The sequence below is a fragment of the Mastigoproctus giganteus genome, chromosome 9, assembly GCF_048544385.1.
Source record: "Mastigoproctus giganteus isolate SK-2022 chromosome 9, ASM4854438v1, whole genome shotgun sequence".
In the NCBI taxonomy this organism is placed as follows: domain Eukaryota; kingdom Metazoa; phylum Arthropoda; class Arachnida; order Uropygi; family Thelyphonidae; genus Mastigoproctus; species Mastigoproctus giganteus.
In genome coordinates, this window is record NC_143583.1 from 204,220,917 (window position 1) to 204,233,123 (window position 12,207).

At 35.3% G+C, this 12,207-nt stretch overlaps 1 long non-coding RNA gene across 1 annotated transcript in view; it reads left to right on the forward strand.

The window, feature by feature from the left end:
- Window positions 1–12,207, forward strand: part of LOC150081049 (uncharacterized) — a 40,375-nt gene that overhangs the window by 7,403 nt on the left and 20,765 nt on the right. Inside the window, exon 2 of the long non-coding RNA XR_016547356.1 lies at window positions 3,356–3,451. This is a non-coding gene — a long non-coding RNA (uncharacterized LOC150081049). The remainder of the gene's footprint in view (window positions 1–3,355; window positions 3,452–12,207) is intronic.

Consider the following 12,207-nt stretch of genomic DNA (forward strand, 5'->3'; position numbering starts at 1 on the left):
AATATATGAACAGGTTAAGTGAGCAAAATGTTGATGGCATCCTTACTCTTGCTCAGACAACATACATAAAGGGGAGGCATAAATTAAATCAAGGAGGGCTGGCTTGCAGGATAGTCATTCAGCAATTTACTTTCAGCCAGGACAGTTGGTAGTTGATTATTGGAACAAACTTCCATCTAGTGTTGTGGAAGTGAGTAGTTTGAATAAATTTAAGCAAGAATTATCCAAATTATGAGAATTGTTTTTTGGATGATGTTGTATAAGCTTGTTTCCTTGCATTATTTTCCAGTACTAATAGTAATTACTTTATAATTAAGGAAAATTAATAGTTATATAATTAAGAAAAATAATGAATGTTCTTAGAGTTTGAAATAAGGGCTGGAAATTGAGGGATATGGGTGGACTTTTCCCCTTTGTGAGTGGTAATTATAGTTTTGGCCAGTTAAGTGATCAGTGAAAATTACATTGAATCAACCATGTCAATATGGCAAATATCATTTTAGGGTATGCCATTTCATCTGATCTTTGTCAGATACATTTCTTCCTTCTTTTGAAGAACAAGAGAGATTTAATTCTTGCCAACCAAGAAAACAAATTTTCTGCATGTGTATTTCTAGTCGAAGAAAGAAGAATACAACCAAACTCAGAAACTGCTGATTTCCTGCTTCAGATTTTATTATATTATTAATGATTCATACATTTCTTTCCATTTTATGTTTTTTTTTTATATATTAGCAGTGGCAAATTATGCAAACAAAGCAAGCTTATACAGCATCAGCCAAAGAAAAAGAAAAACAAAAAGCCGCCTCCCATTTCACCTATTCATTCCATCCAATAGTTTATCTAGTTCTTCTTTGAATTTATTCAAACTATCCACTTCTACAACAGATGCAAGTTTGTTTCAACAGTCAATCACCTGCTTGCTGAAGGCAAACTTTTGCACATCTATCCTGCAACCATCTTTCCTCAATTTGAATTTATGCCCTCTCCTGTGTGTAGTCTCAGCATGAGGAAGAATGCCATCAGCATTGAGCCTGCTCAATCCATTCGAAACCTTAAACACCTCAATCAGATCACCCTGCAGGTGCCTAGTCTCCAGATGCTGCAGTTTGCAGAACTGAAGCCTTTCTTGGTAAGACCACCCTTTTATTCCTTTCCCCAATCTCATCACCCTTCTCTGCATCTGTTTGTTTCAACAGTCAATCACCTGCTTGCTGAAGGCAAACTTTTGCACATCTATCCTGCAACCATCTTTCCTCAATTTGAATTTATGCCCTCTCCTGTGTGTAGTCTCAGCATGAGGAAGAATGCCATCAGCATTGAGCCTGCTCAATCCATTCGAAACCTTAAACACCTCAATCAGATCACCCTGCAGGTGCCTAGTCTCCAGATGCTGCAGTTTGCAGAACTGAAGCCTTTCTTGGTAAGACCACCCTTTTATTCCTTTCCCCAATCTCATCACCCTTCTCTGCATCTGTTTAAGCAGATCTACATCTTTCTAAAATGAGGCCTCCAGATCTGTATGCAGTACTCAAGATGCAGCCTAACCATTGCTTTGTACAATGGGATAATCACTTCCTTATCCTTGCTATCAAAGTTCCTGTGTATCATTGACAAAACCCCATCAGCTGTAATTACCCCCAGGTCTTTTTCATTCTCCACTACCCTGAGTATAGTATCACATGGTTTGTTGTTGTTGTTATTTGGTTTTTAGGAGCATTAGCAACTAAGGCCATATTGCTCCGACATGGTTTGTACATTAATGTGGGATTACTGCTACCCATATGCAGTGCCTTGCATTTCTCAATTTTAAACTTCATATGCCATTTCTCAGCCCATCAGCTTAAATTTTCTAGATCTTGTTGCAGTAGCTTACCTTGATTACTGTCATTAACCACCCTGCCAACCTTTGTATCATCTTCCAACTTAGACAATAAGCCTAATACATTTTCATCAATATCATTAATAAATATTGATAACAAGTCCAGCACTGAAGCCTGGGGAACTCCACTAATAACATTAGTCTACGAAGGGCAGTGCCCATTAAAACCACACTGTTTTCTCCCACTCAGCTATCCCTTTATCCATAACAATAACTTCCCCTTAAGGCCACAATGCTCCAGTTTGTATTCAGTTAAACTTAATAATATGCATATGTTGATTAGCATCTTTCACCTATGGTTTTTAATAGCAAGCTGGCTTCGCTGCCATACACTTTCCTCCAATTAGTAATGCTCTCTGGCTTTGTGACTCTGAAGCATTACCTACAATCAAGCTGTTGACATGCACACTTTCATGCAGCCTGTCAGCAAATAAAATTGTCAACATGCCAGCCTGTCAGCAAATAAAATTGTCAACATGCAGCCTGTCAGTAATGTGAGCACCTACTGTGCTTGCATTACTGGCAGGCTAGCATCCAGTTGTAGGCATTTGTTGAAGTGTGCAGCTTATTCAGTTTGCATTTCGTTCACAGATTGGTGTAAAGGGAATTTTAATTTCAAAAATTAGTTAAAAATATGTTTTTATTTAAAAATGGATTCTTCACAGTTGTGTTCAGAAAATATTTAAAATAAAGGTGGCCTCAAAAAAAGTGAACAATTTTGAATTATTTTTTGCTGATTTTTCAAATGTAGGCATGTGGGGTCTAAGTGACCCTTGCATGCTTAGCGAAAAAACAATCTTCGTGTGCCTGATACTGGGTTAAAAAAGGCTGCAGCGAATTCGGCACTAGTTAGTTTTAAGGCAATGATTTATTTCTGTGTTTAGGAATAAGCTGGATATGAGCAAAATTTACAAGAATAATAGTTAACTTGATAGCACAAATCAAGTAATCATAGTTAACTTGATAGCACAAATCTTAATGGAAACTAGAAATACCAATAGGAAAAAAAAGCTATTTTAAGATTTGTATTTCTATGCATGATATTGCAGGGAGAGATTGGCCAAAACTGTCAGTTTCAGAGTTGAATTAAGATTAGGATGTTTATGGGTGGCCATTGGTATGTGGATGTGAAGAGGGTAAAGTGTGAAGCCAACAGAAATTGTGACCAATAGCTTAGTATGAACTAGAATGCATGACTGCTATTTGAATGAGTGGCAGGTTTTGATATAAATTGGCCTAGCAGTTATGTTAAGAACAACTTGGCTTTCACTCTACAGAAATGATCAAGGATATTTGAATATCTTAATTTTGAATGTATCTTAATTTTTTGAATATCTTAATTTTGAATGTCTTTTTTCTTAGACTTTGAATTAGTTATTGGGCACCTTAGAAAGTTATTATTCACATATTTTTGTAGACTATTTTTCTGTAGCAAAGTAGTAATTTAAAATTTTTTTAAAATATTCTTTCCAGCATAATAAAGGATGTACTTGAACTCTTTTGTATAGTTCATAACACTTCATGCAGAACATTAACTTGCATGATAAATGGATAGAGAGGATGGAGACAGTAAGTATTATTTCAGTGAGAACTGTATTAATGACATTTAACTTTCTTTTCTTTTTTTTTTTTTTTGTTTTTGCCTGTGAGAGTTAATCTGTTTATGTACCATCATTTTCTTCAGTTCAGTATGAAGAAGTGCCTCTTTGTTTTTTACTTTGGTTGACAGGCAAAAAATAATAATAATAAATAAATATTAGCCTTATTTCTTGACCCCCCCCCCCTCCAAATATTCTTGTCATTGTTCATCAATCAATCAATCAATAAATAAATAAATTAGTGAAACAATATGTAAACACACACAAGGGATATTTGAAAAGTGTTTCTGGTCACCCATATATTTCATTATTTAAAAATAAAATAAACATGTATGACAATATTAAATTAAAAATATTTATATACACTATTTAACTCATTTTTAGAGTAATATTTAAATTTAATTTTTTTATTTTTAAAGTTAAAAATGTCTTGTCCTCTAAAACCAATAATTTCACAAAAGAAAAGAGAGCTAAACAGTAATAAAATACCATTTTTGAAATAATTGCCTTTACAGGTAATCATTTGAAAAAAAATTAATCCACATGTGATCTGATCAGTACCTCCTATAACAAAGCTGGTTTATGTTTTGATGCTGTTGAACTTACAGTAGTAAATGTTTCCCTCCTGAATTTCACAAAATGCAGGAGGGTGAAAAAACTACAGCTGATAACAAATAATGAAACAAAAATAGTTTCCTTTCAATATATATATACTATTAAATTAAGTAATATAGCTACTTAACTACAGTGAAGTTCAACTCTAAGTTTAACTCTAGTTTTAGGCCTCAGGAAGTTAGAAAAATGTATGAAGCTATGTATTAGTCAATATTAAAAAATGTGCTTTGAGGGGATAAGTGATGCTGCCAGACTTTGTGTATTTCAGTACATACAACAAAATGGATGAAGTGTGTGAAACTATTTGATTTTGATCCAAAGTGTTTTTTGATAGTAAAGGAATGGAATATTTAGTTGCAGAGGCCACAATCATTTGTAGCCCCTCTGCAAAGCCAGCTTCACTGACACTTGTTTTTGATTTATTTCAGAAATACTTTAATTTTTTATGAAAGAATTAATAAATCTATTTTATGTGATTACGAGTACTGTTGACTGCACTTCTGATTAAGAAAAGAGCTGCGGAATTTAATACCAAAACAAACTGCATTATATAGCAACTGTGCAGTTGACTAGTGTACAGTAATTTTTTTCAAATACAGTCACTCCCCAACTTATGTAAGGGTTTCATTCCACGGAACTCTATATAAGTCAGAATTTCCCTAAATGCTTATGCAGCACTCATGAATTTGAGTGAAGCAAAAAGGAAATGTTTGACAAACATGTAAATTTATTCAATTTATTGAACGGTCCTCGTAATTTTTATTAAATAGTCCTCATAATTTTTTTAGCTCATGCACAGGAAAAATAAAAGTGTACAAAATTACAAAAATTTCAAAATTATAAAATTACAAAAAGAGAGAGGAGACAGGCATAACGTCAGCAAGTTTTACCTTTCAAGCATCGTTGTAAGAATTAACTCTCCAGCTGATAAGCACTGCTGTGGAAGTTGAGGGCTGTGGAGATTTAGAAGGTTTTTTTCCCAACACATCACAAAATTTCTCTGCTGCTGCAGGATCAGCACTGGCGACTTCACCACATACTTTAATGTTTTGGAAACCAGTGCAAAACTTGAACCTATTAAACCACCTGTTACTTGCCACTAACTTGGCTTGGGGTCTGCCGTACTTATCCTTAATATCTTCATAAATACTTCTTGCTTTTGCTTGAATGGCCATTGGACTCAGGGGCACTTGCTTCTGAATCTGATTTCCATCCATATTATTAATAGCTTTTTCATCTTCGATATAGCACCTGAATGCTGTTTTGTGATCACCGTTGATCTGAAATGCATTGATCCTTTAATATGTTCTTTTATATGTGCTGTCCTTTAAAATAGTATTCACTGTTGAAGCAGCGAGACCTAATTCCATGCAGTAGATGACAAACTTTGCCCTGCTTCATACTTCTTAATAATTTTCATCTTCATTTCTAAATCAATTTTGTTTGGTTTCCTAGCACTGCCACCACATGCACTCTACATTGGTCACTTTCCCTTCATCAAGTAAATAGGAATGAAGAGAAGATTCTGAAATTTTATTTATGTTTTTTATATGATTGAAGATTTCAGTGAAGGGGAACACATTTCACCATAATAACGTAAAAACCCAAACAATTCCAGCTATCGATATTATCGCAAATGCAATAAGATCGAGTTTACTACCCGTTTATAATAGATTGCACTAACAGAAAAGCCCAATAAACGGAAAATGGAAATTCTTTTTATTGTTTTATGGTCGTTGCCTCCAGAAATTTTCTTTAGAAAAATATCAACAAAGGCATTCAAAATTGATTCTTATAACGGAACATATGATAACGATGAAAGTGTAGCACTCCATTATAAAAATGTTTTTTTAGAGAGATAAATAGCTTAGTTATATAGTGAAAATTTCAACTTCCAAGATCTTGGAACAAATTACCAAAAAAAAAAAAAACATGTTATTTGGTTCACATTACGATATTTTCACGATACCTCCATTTATTCCTATGAGATGCAAAATACATTTCCACAATTTTAAGTTTGCACCGGTCGGCAAAAACTTTACATAAATTTGAATTTCCATAAGTCGAGTATTATGTAAGCCAGGGAGTGGCTGTAATTGCCTTTATGGCAATCATTTGAAAAAAATTAATCCACATGTGATCTGATCAGTACTTCCTATAACAAAGCTGGTTGACGTTTGGATGTTGTTGAACTTACAGTAGTAAATATGATTCCCTCCTGAATTTCACAAAATGTAGCAACTGTGCAGTTGACCAGTGCACAGTAATTTTTTTCAAATAATTGTGCAGTTGCAGGTTCTGCAAGAAAGGTTATGGTCATCTCTTTTTCTCTGAATGTCAAAAAAAAAAGACATTCAAAGAATGGTTTACCAGCATATTGTGCCACATCATACAACTGCTATGGGACCTTACTACAGAACTGTATTGCACACTTTGTGGGATTATGTTTGTCACAAACAACCACAACTGCATGGATGTTGCTCACATTGCTCATACTGTCATTGAATACTTAGCCAGTATTAAAGTCAAATCTGTTCCTTATCAACCCTACAGCTCTGACCTTGCAGTCTGTGCTTTTTTTTATTTTTTTTATTTCCAAAGTTAAAGAAGGAGCTGTGAGGAAAACATTTCCAGTCATTAGAAAAAGTTGTAAAGGCAGTTTTCAAATGCACCTCAAAATATAACTTCCATCATGTTTTTGAAGAATGGCCGAAACATTGGAGTAAGTGCATTTCATCAAATGGGGACGAGTTTGAAAAGGAAGATCATCAAAATATGGATGATTAATAAAGGTATGTGGTAAAAAAAAAATATGATTTCTTTATTGAACAGTCCTCATATATATGTATATATCTGTATACACACATAAATATGCACAGTTTTATTTTGTTAAATATATACTGTTCTAATATTTACTAAGAAATACTGTTCGAAGTTTAGGCCCAAATGGATGTCAGATGAACTAATGAGACTCTTGACAGAGAAGAAAAATGCATGGGATGCATATAAATTGTCATGTGACACAGAGGCCTATGGTAGTCTGTAAGCTTTTCCGTAATCAAGTCACAAAGGAGGTTAGGCAAGTGAAGGCAGATTATGAGAAATCTCTGGCAAAGGATGCAAAGACTTCTTTAATTATATAAACTCTAAAAGGAAGGGTATGAATCAGATTGTTCCGCTTGATATCGATGGCTTGACTATAAATGATCCTGCTCAGATAGCTGCCAAACTGAATGAGTATTTTGCATCTACATTCACACAAGGAATTCTGTAGAGAAGTGGAGAACAGAAGCATATTAAACTCTAACAGGGAGCTAAATGATTTTGTAATAGCTGAGAGCAAAGTGGAGGAGAAATTGTTGAAGTTAAACATAAGAAAGGCGCCTGGGCTGGATAGGATCTATCCAATTATATTAAAGGAGGCAGCAAAGGAAGTAAGCAAACTCTTAGCCATAATTTTGAGAGCATCGTTGGACTCAGGGGAGGTTTCCACAAAGTGGTTAAAGATGCATTGCAGGATCATCTAGACAAGACTGCGGTAATAATTCAGCCACAGCCTGTGTTTGTTAAGGGAAAGTCTTGTCTGACCAATTTGATTGGATACTATGATGTGGTCACAAAGGAACTGGATGCAAAATATAATTTTGATGTCATATACTTGGATTTCAGGAAAGCTTTTGATACTGTTGCATATGGTAGACTTCTGTACAAATTGGAGAAGTATGGCATTAAGGGCAAGTTGCTACAATGGATAAAAGGATGGTTGAGTGGGAGGAGACAGAGTGGTAATCAATGGACACTGCTCTTCATGGACTAATGTTATTAGTGGAGTTCCCCAGGGTTTGGTGTTTGGTCCATTGTTGTTCTGGTTATCAGTGATGTTGATGAAGGTATATCAGGCTTAGTGTTGAAGTTTGCAGATGATATAAAGGTTGGCAGGGTTGTTAATGACAGTATGCTACAGCAACAGGATCTAGAAAAGTTGGGCAGATGTGCTGAAAAGTGGCAACTGAAGTTTAACATTGACAAATGCAAAGTATTGCATATGGGTAGCAGTAACCCCAGAGAAATGTACCAATTATGTGGTGTTACACTTGGGGTAGTGGAGAATGAAAGAGACCTGGGGGTAATTGTACAGTTAGATATGAAGTTTTCTGAACAGTGCAGGCAGGCTGCCAGAGCAGGTCATGGGGTATTGTCAATGATATACAGGAATTTTGCTAGCAGGGATAAGGAGGTGATTATCTTTAATCTTTAATCTTTATTGTATACAAACATGGTATATACAATAGACCCTTCACAGCAGCAATGCCAGGGGTTTTACATTGGTTGGTGGACAATAGCTTTGGGGGAAGGGAGCCCACATCGAAGTTCGGGCTCATCCCCCAGTGCCAACAATAAAATAGAATCAATGTCAGATTATTTACAGAATATATGCTTTTGACAGTATTTACAATGAAATAATAAAGGTATTCATATTTACCTTATGTTATATTAATATTTATATTCATAAAGATATTGTTGACTTTATTTACAACATATTATCCCCTTGTATAAGGCAATGGTCAGGTCACACCTTGAGTACTGCGTACAGGTCTGGAAGCCTCATTTCATGAAGGATGTAGGGTTGCTAGAACGAGTACAAAGAAGGGCAACAAGACTGGTGAGGGGAACAAAAGGGTGCCCTTGCGAAGAAAGGCTTAAGTTCTGCAAACTGCAGCATCTAGAGACTAGACATCTGCGAGGTGATCTGATTGAGGTGTATAAGGCCTTGAAAGGATTGAGCAGGCTCAATGCTTATGGGATTTTTCCTCTTGCTCAGGTTACAACCCTGAGGGGCCATAAACTGAAATTGAGGAAAGAGTTGTTGCAAGAGATGTGTAGAAATTTGCCTTTAGTAGCCAGCGAGTAGTTGATTGCTGGAACACACTTCCATCTGTCGTTGTGCAAGTTGATAACCTAAATAAATTCAAGGAAGAAGTGGATAAACGTTTGGAGCAAATGGATGGGTGAAATGGGAAGTTTTTTTTTTTTTTGAGAAATGGGATTTTTTTTTTTTTTTTTTTTTTTTTGCCTGATGCTGTATAAGCTTGCTTTCTTGCATAATATGCCTCTACTAATGCTAATATGTATATTATTAATTTATGGTGAAGAGTATCATAAAAGATATACCTAGATAAATCTATGGAAAACACATAGGTAAATTATGTCACATAGACACAGAGGATAATATACAAAAATGTATTGCTGTATACCTACAAAAACTTATCAGTATAGGTATACAGCAATAAGTTTTTGTATATTAAGATGTGTCTTTTACAATACTCTTCCCCATAAACTAATACCTATATTTATGAAAATAATACTGTATATAAATTACATTATGGATGTAGTGTATATATTGCCACTGCAATGGCACTAGCCCATAAATTCTGTATATGAATGATTATCAACATGCTATATACCTTATATAACACATATACTATGTATATACAGACTAACATACATACACAGTGGGCCGTGCATTAGTTTATCAAAAAGAGATGTAATTTACCAAAAGGCATATTACTGAAAACAGAAAAATTTGTTTAAATGCCATAAATGTCATGTAAATGTTCATAAAAGTAATACGGACATAAAACTGACTTCAAGATTTAAAATATATAGATTATTTCTCAGTAAACTGACATAATGGCCCACCTTGTATATTAACCATGGTGTTTCTTGGTTGTAGTCAATCAGATATACTATCCTGAAATTTGTAAAACTGCTTTTAATTTAGTTGATAAAAATGAAGATTGAGTTATTAAATATGTCTCCTGCTTCACCATTTAATGTGTAACACATGAGTGACCAGATATTCCCTTTAAAGTGTTTTTTCTTATACATGATTAAGGGAAAAAAAATTCAGTATACCACTAAAGTTATTGAAAGGATCGTTGCAGATCATAGCACTCATTATCTGTGAATAGCTTCTTCTGTTATATTAAACTGCTATAAACATGCATACTTAAATCTGAAGTGAGAGGATAATATTCATAGAGTTAATGCATTAGGCTTGTAGCAAATTCAGCAAGCTCTTTTCACCCAGCTCCTTTTTGTTTTAATAATGAAAACACAAAAGCACAAAAGCTAAGTGCTATAGATTAATACCTTTCGTGTTTGGTGTTTTCATTATTAAAGAAAAGAGGGGAAAAAGAACTTACTGAATTTGCTACAAGCGTACAAATGCATTAACTATGCATGGGGTTGAGGTTGAGAAGTTAAAAAGATACTTGTTGACATTAGACTTGAATTTCTATAGACTGTAATTTTTGGGAAATTTGTGTAAAGGAAGATTTCTGTTATTTGTTTTCAATTGGTCTTCTGTTATCTGTCATTCCAGATAACTTTATTTTTTATTTAGGATGTGAGCAAAAGGATTGAAAACAGATAACAGAAGCAGAAAGCATAAATGAGGAAGAGAAAAAGTTCAGTTCTGAGATTGACATTGGACATTGAATGGATGCTGACTGGTTCTACTTTTATTTGCATTTTCAGTCACCTTATCACAATATGCTTTAGCATGCCTAACCCTTTTAGCAACTTGGTTGCAGAATAGTTTATGCTTACTGTAGGCTTCTTGTCTCCTGATAATTAGTAATCATCCAATGCATTTTTCTTTTCTGCTACTAGTCTCGGCAGTTCAAATGACATCCATTTAGGTCTGAATCTCAAACAGTATCTCTTAATTGGTATGAAAAGCTTTGTAGCCTCCACAATTACTTCCCCAAACACTTCCCATTTAGCATTTGCAGTTGTCATCAACATCAGTGTGTCCACTGAAAAGAATTTATAAGCTGTCTAAGACCATTGCAATCAACTGTGCAAAAGTGTGTAACTCTTTACCCTTTATATCAGTTCTATCTTTAAATAAATCCACATTGATACATTATGATCACTGCCATACCTAGTGGCTCCTTTACCAGAAGACTATTAATACATAAAGGGTCACTGCTAATAATCAGATCAAGAGTATTTCTTTCTCTTGTTCCCCCCGCCCCTTAGCATGTTGGTATAGAAAACATTCATCCAGTAAATCCATATCCAGAAATGCTCTGCTGAGTGAACTAACAAATCAAGTTCCAATCAATATCTGGAAAGTTAAAATTCTCCATGAAGATATTCTGATTTGCTAGCCCACTCTATTTGCTTTTACAGTTGTTCATGATACTGATCACAGTAATTTAGCCTATGACATATTCCCACTCTTGTTTTTGTTTTTCCAGTTTTTATGTCATGCCACACTGTCAACATTACGCTGGCATCTCTCATGTGAATTGGGTTTATTGTTTTAGAATCTGTGCACTTCTTAACCAAGAGCATAACTTCTACTTTCTGTCCTTTTCCTTTTTGTACATGTAGTACTCATTGTATCGAGATTCTTCATCCCCTGTGTTAGACCGGCACCATGTTTCTGATTTTCCTATAATGTTTGCATTGGTGACTTAATCAATACTTCAGATTCATCCAATCTGTTTACTATACTCCTAGCATTTGTGTATAAGCATATATATATGTATGTGTGCATGCCTGTTCATGCTTTTAGTAACCCTGACTCAGTCCATACATTTGATTCTCCCAAGAAGACTCCTAGCTGGCTTTGTAATCCCCTGCTCTTGTTTTCATTGCTGCATGCACCAATAGAGGCACCACAGCAAGAAAAAGTGGCACTGAGTCCACTAGTTCACAAAAGCATTCTACAGGTATTTCCATCCATGCATGCTTGCACTGCTGTCCATAATTCAGTCGCATTCCTGGGTGGAGGATCCAAAGCTCAAACGGACCTTTTTGCAGCATTCCAGAGATGCTCTATGGGATTCATGTCTGGTGAACGGGGAGGCCATTCCATGGTAGTAAAATCTGTGGAATGCTCTTCGAACCATGTTCTAGTTACCACAGCTCTGTGGGGAGGCGCATTGTCCTGCTGGAAGAGTCCATTGCCACGGGTGTGCACGATGACTATGAAGGGATACAGATGGACACGTAACCTGGACCATTCAGAGATCCCTTGTGTGCCAGTTGAACCACCTGCCTGAACATTTCCTTATTGATGTGACCGGTGCATGATTT